This window comes from Lagopus muta, chromosome 4 (genome assembly GCF_023343835.1).
Source record: "Lagopus muta isolate bLagMut1 chromosome 4, bLagMut1 primary, whole genome shotgun sequence".
Taxonomy (NCBI): domain Eukaryota; kingdom Metazoa; phylum Chordata; class Aves; order Galliformes; family Phasianidae; genus Lagopus; species Lagopus muta.
This window is the reverse complement of record NC_064436.1, coordinates 34,539,207-34,546,103: the sequence shown is the minus strand read 5'-3', so window position 1 is coordinate 34,546,103 and position 6,897 is coordinate 34,539,207.

The following is a 6,897-nucleotide window of genomic DNA, read 5'->3' as shown; positions in this document are numbered from 1 at the left end:
GCTGCCTGACTCTCATGTGGCAACAATAACATTTTCCAAGCTTTTGGATAAGAAGCTCACCGAAACGCAAGAGACTCCTGGGGATAGCTGGCCCAGGGAGTCGTTTAGCACCGAAACCACTCAAACTTTGCAAAATCCCATCTGTCTGCTCAGAAAGCAGTCCAGCTAGCTAGTAGCTTACTTAGGTGGGGCTGCATGGTCTATAAAAATGCACTTCAGTTAAATGGCTGCAACAGTGCTCAAGAAAATGCCACTGTTGTTCAAATGTAGAGAACAGTGGAGAGCATAGATGGAAAACTGCATTGATTTGTCTTACAGCCTTTTTCACATTGCCTAGTACACCTTACCCAGTACCATATGACAATATATTTAGTATCAAGAGTTTGTTTTTCACCAGTCACACCATGAATTATCAAGGTGTGGGCAGTAATTGCAGAGAATATTTCCAGATACGCATCTCTCTCGCTGTAGTGGTAGGTGTTTCACGAAGAGACAGCATTGCCTGGGAGAGAGCTGCAAAATCAGCTTTGTTGCTGAAGGGGTGTTCCTTGCCCTTGGTGCCTGTGCCAGGGAAATATAAAACAGTACTAAGAGAAGCCTAGCAAAAGCCATCTATTAGGTATTAGGTTGTTGGTGTGCTAAGAAACAATCAAGACGAAGGAGTTCATCACCAGGTGGCTCTTAGTGATATGAATGTTCTCAACAATAGCAAACATGTTTTGTGTTGTATTTGAAAAAATGCTTAAGTGTTAATTAGTGGAGAAAAGTTTCCAATTCTTTATTGCGGAATTCTATCCTCCAAATTGCTACGAAAATCTTTTGTGATAATACCTTCACAGCAAAGAATTAAGATTCTCTTCATTAGCCCAGTGTGAAAGGTCCCTGCCACCAGTCATTGGTGCATTTTCCTCTTGAGACCAATGTACTTAAAAAGGTTCCCACACTGACTTTCTAAGGCTTGTTCTGGAGGAGAAATGCTCATTAGACAGACTCTGTTCCCAAAATTCAATTTTCTCAGCACTTTTCCCTGGTCTATACACTAACAGGTATAGCCTAAAACCAGCTTCTTCCAGCCAGCCTTTCTGTTGGTGCTTATACAATCATTCCAGCCTTAAGCTAGGTAGCAAATTGTTCTTTACATCACTCATACATCCTTTCCCACACCTCTTTTCCCTTTCCAATTTCCACTCATTGCATTAGCATCAGAAACCTCATTTAGAAGCTCTTCTATTAACAAACAAACTCGATGCATTTCAGCAGATGTCATTTCAATTACAAATAAAGAAGGGCCAAACTTAGAGAAGAGCAGTCTTTGTGTTTGCAGATTGCAGTGTTTTATTATTGATTGCAAAAGCATCCGAGTGTATCAGGAACTTAACAAACACACAAGAATAAGCTCTCACCTAACTACTGCAAATAATCCTTTTTTATGGTTAACTCGGACATTTGTTTCCCATCTATCCTAATGTAATTACTATGGGTGCTCATTACAAGTAATAAAGAGTTGCATTAAAAATGAAAAACATCTGAATGGTTATTCTGTCTAATATAAACAAATCTTGAAGCTGGAGGCCATAGAAGTGTGCTGGTACAACTGCTGTAGATTTAGCTGCTTTCTGAATAAAATAAAAATTTTTTAAAAATTAAAAAAAAAACACCCAACGTTGTGATACAGGTAATTTTTCAGATAAGATTGGTGGTGAGTATTTAGTAGGAGAAGAAGATAAATGTAGGATTTAGAGACATTTTCATTCTCTGTGAGCATTATTGATCTTCCTGGCTGAAGCAATAGCAGCATGGACATCAAAAGAGTGATATGGCAAATCACTAGTAATAGTATTACCCAGCTCCTTGACCTGAATTAAATTATATTTGGAGTAAATAGGGCTGAGTTACAAAAGGTGACCTCCTCTAAAACCTGCTGAAATTACTGAAATGACTTCTCTGCTTCTCTGAGCTATAAATGATTTATAGGTAGGGAGAAGTACTGCATCTCAGTGTTCTGCCTTATCCTGCACCCCATGGCTTAGCTCCCTCAGCCATAGGTCTCTTCAGGTGTGGGGTGCTCTGATTCTCTCCCCTGACATTCAGCTCCTCAGTATAACATCCTGTCATACAATGGCTTTTCTCCAGAACTGAAAATAGTGTATGCTTGTGTAAGGAGGCAGTACTACTTCAGTTCTTAATAGAAGAGGAGTAAGACAGCCTTTTCTAGAAACCTGATTTCTTTTTCCTTAATTGGCTTTCTCACTTTTCGGTAACTTAACTGCTGCCTCACTTGCCAAATACAGATATGCATGTATCTTACACTCTGCTACATAACGTTTCCCAGATTTACCGATCATTCTCTATACCTTTTATCTTCTGCCTCCAAATCTGCTTCTGGTTCCACTGAAATCTATGGAATTTTGCTTTTTACTTCTATGGAACATAGATCCTGTCACTACATGACCTTCTTTCTGCTTAATACATTCATGTCTACATACTGTGAGAAGCTGTACAATGATGTAAGCTGTACAATGATGTAGCATAAAAGCCATTGCTAGCATGTACATACCTTTGCATATTATTGTAATTTACAAGGTACTTCTCTGTTCCTCTGATTATCACTCACGAAACTGATGTTTACAAATATAAATCAGGTATTGAAAACAAATATTCTAACAAATAATTGGCTATACAGAAACAGCACATTTTTCATTACACTTAACTGAAAAAATTAATCCTCCTACCGAAAAAAAAAAAAAAAAAGGCTAGAAATATTTTAGTTCTGTATCTGCGTCCTGGTGCCACAGCCTTGCTACTTGAGCAAAGGTCAAGTCTTGAGTTTTCCAACAGTTTTTATTTAACTAATTATAAGTAGTAAGTTACATATTCCTTTGTCACAAACCTACATATTGATAAAGCATAGAAAGAACTGAAGTAAGATTGCTCTCTTTCAAAAACACTCACTTCATGCTGCCATATGCTTTGTTTTTTCCCCAGAGAATCCATCCGCATGACACTTCCTTCTCATTCAAAAAGGACAGTGACTTTTTGGCAGAGTGAGAAATACTGTCACTCAGCTGATGCACAGGTGAATGCCAGCTGATGCCAGAAGAAGCTATAATTGCACTGTAACTTTTCTACTTGTAATAGCAAGCAAAAAGCTAAGTACGTGGCTGCTGTGGAATAAAAAAAGGATTTGCATATCTTAAGTTTGTGACTTAAAACTATGATTAGCAAATATTTTGAACAGGTGAACAAACAGATATTTATTGTGTAATTCTTAAATAGAAATTTTAAAAGAACCCTTTTTTTTCTCAAATCTTTACTCACATTCTCTAATGCAGGCAAGGGAGATAGGTAACACCAATACATCTTAACATAGAGACAAAGTTTATTTATTACAGAAAAAAATAACAACCATCCCCATTATAGTTCCTTATTTAAACAAAGACTTTGTTACTAGAGCTGTTTTGACATTACTTGCTTTATAGCTTCTATGCTCTGTGCTGCATCCCACCCCCTCAAACTTTACAGGTGGCACAGAAATTGTTTTATTGAGCAAGAAACTTGTAAAATCTTCTTGAGAAGTTGAGTTTCTCTCCCTCAAAACAGCACATGTCTAACAAGCCCCAGTACATATAATACTTAGATTTACTTTTTACCTCACTTTCTGTCAGCCTCCCCTTAGGCTCCTTCTTGACCTTTCTTCCTACCACAGATGAAGATGTTTCCAGCAGTCTTCCTGATATGTATTTGACTTGTCTTACCATTTGTTACCAGAAACGTTTAATGAGGAACTTAAGGAATCAGAACTAAGCTGCAGCAAGCAGAATACTCAACGAAAAAAATGACTGTGGGATTGCTTTATTCCTTCCTTTCCTCCCCTATCCTATCTTGTTGTAGGAATGAGGACACACACAAAACAAACAAACAAACAAGCAAACGCCGCTCCACCGATTAAAAAAAAGTACAATTTTTCAACTGGTGTGTTTCTTTTTTTTCATTTTTATTTGAAGATTGGGTTTATTCTAAAATACTAAATAGCCATTACGTTCATATGTGCAAGTATAAATGCAGAATCCCTAGGGCCTTGATTAGCATTTGAAGTAGTTGTATCACTTTACATTTTCCTTTAGATACTTCTTTTTCTTTCTTTCCTACCTGCTACCACATACATTTCTCCAGTTCCTTCTACACTTGTGCTGAGAAGCAGTTCACCTGTCTTCATTTCTCTGAATCTTTTCTTTTTCAGTGGCAGCTCTAATCAGTATTCTGTTTTATTCACATATGCATAAAGTGAGCTACCTTTTGCAGATAGTTGTCAAATGCCACAGTTCCCTCCAATGTGACATTAAATTTCCTCATCTTCCAATTCAATATCAAGTCTAAACCATGTCCCATTCATTGGAAACTCTCACACATTCCTCAGCTAACCATTTTTGCCAAGGTCAGTCACAAATCTGTTTCTGTTATCCTTTGATCGGTTGTAACGAATGTCAGAAAGCAACAGGGAGAGCCCTGTGATGCAGACATCCTTGCCCTTTTCATTTCTTTCAATGATTTCCAGAAAACATGTATCCAAAAATCAGTTCAAACCTTCATGTAAACCTCATTTACAATTAAAGGCAAAGGGTTTCAATAGGAAACATTGTCTTTGATCAGAAATGTTTCAGCTAGCTGCCTGGTTAGCTGCAAATACAACAAAAATCCCAAATGCCTCTTGCCACTCCTTTCATTTGAAATGATGAGATTTGTATCCATTTTTGGGACTTTGGTTTAACTATTACACAAAGCTTTATTTAAGTGTAAAAGACTTATTAACTTGTAGCATTTTTAGTAGTTAGCCCTCTATTCAGCTTGCACTACACTGAATTCTCCATCTAGAAGCAGTCAGAGTAATTTCCATGCTTTCATTCAGGATATAAAATATAGAAGTTGTTTCATTTCCTGATAGTCAAATTCTCATTTTCTTCCTTTCTCTCTTTCTCTCTTTCTTTCTATTGGCACTAATATTCAGCCTTGTTATTTGCAAAACATTTATAATATAATGTCTGTACTCCAGTATCTTCTCTCTTTTCCTTCTTGAAGAAAGCGACATCTGTGACAAAACTACTACATGGCTAGCAAAACCAAAAGCAGAGTGAATCTTTGGATTTAAATTTAAGTTAAACTGATAGTTTTGTGCATTGAATATTATTAAAGTGCTTTGATATGAGGATTATCATAATGTAAAACTCTCAGACACTTTAAATATTTCTGTTTATCACAATTAGTTTGATGTTGTCAAGTAGGAATTTGAACTGTTTGACTTTCAGTGACTATCCAACAAAAATTCTGTCACTCATATTCAAGTATCACATACACCTCAGAGAAAGTTCCTTCCTAAATAATGTAATGCTATAATTTTATTTCTTCTCACATATTCAGTTACATAAGTTGCCCTAGATTTTTTTCTGAAAGAGAGATTTCTATTAGAAAATGTACTTTAAAAAGTGAAACGAGCTCACTCCTCATCTGCAATTGAGATCCTATGATCCTTCTTTTTTTCCAAGTGAAAACTTATTCATCAGTCATCTTTTGAAAATCTTACTGGAAAGTAGGACAATTTTCTCAATTTTTGCATTTGTATCAGGTATCACCAGATAATCGCTTAAGCTATAAGAAAAAAAAAGTAATAAACACAATATGTTGATAAACAAGAAGGAGAAAGCTTTTGTGCAAACTCTAAACCATGCCTGCAGTCAAGCAACCTCCCCAGCCTCAGAACTGTGCATCACTGGGTCCAACTCATACACTAATTTTCTTTAACAGGCAGCTGCCAACATGATGCAAAGGTGCCCATGTTGCCTGTATTTCCTGTGAGGAATTACAAGACACAAATGTTACTGATGGTCCACTGTCTGGTTTGAGAAACAGAGTCACAAAACAAGTTCTAAAACATCTGTTGATAGTCAGGTAATTGCTATGCTGAATAGTATCAGTGTTAATATAAGCATGAGTATCAGTCCTGGTGTGGTGATCTTACAGCGGGTGACCTCGGTGTTAATATCAACATCAATAGTGTTGGCTAAGTGGAGCACTGAAAATCATTACCAAACATAGTTGCAATTTTGGTAGCAGCCCTGGCATCAAAGAGCATTCACTCTTCTAAGAGCTCAATTGTTTCTCAATTGCTGATGGTCTACAGGTGGAAGCTTCCATTAACTTCACAATAGAAAACAAGTCAGCTTGTGATCCAGCCAAGATTAACCACACAACTAATGAAAGATTATTAAATCCACAGCATTTCTGTGTGGAAGGCACAAGCCATTTCAAATTAACTACAACTGCACTGAAAAGAAGTGTCAGATGCCATATTCTGAGTCCATAAGAGTACTTATATTTTCCTACCAACCCTGCCTCCCATGTCTGAGCTGTACAAGAAAGTCAAAGTCCCTCAGAATTATTCTAAAGGACAGAGTTCTCAAAATTACATATACATCAGCTTGAGAGAAAATCTTACTGGGGTTGGTCCAGTTGCATGGACAAATGCCAGTCTCTGAAAGCAAAAATGCAGTTGTTTTGTTTGTTTGATCACCTCAGGTTATCAAAGAACTGCACAGGGACATAGTTTCAAAAATTCAAATACAGGTTAAAGTCATCCTGTAACTTGCCTTAGACATGTTAATTATTTCTTTTGCTACTGCAGAAACCACAAATTGCAGGCAGTAGATGATTCAGAAGAAGCACATGGTAAAAACTGTAGCCCTGCCTTCTGCCACCTCCAGTGAGAGCACTGACTCAAAACTCAAAATCTACTTTCTCTTCCACATGATATATCAGTCTCTCTTTGCAATACAAACTCTGCCACCAGAAGTGGACAAGGAAGAAAATATTAATGTTAGTGTTTTCTCTCCCTCAGCTCTTCTC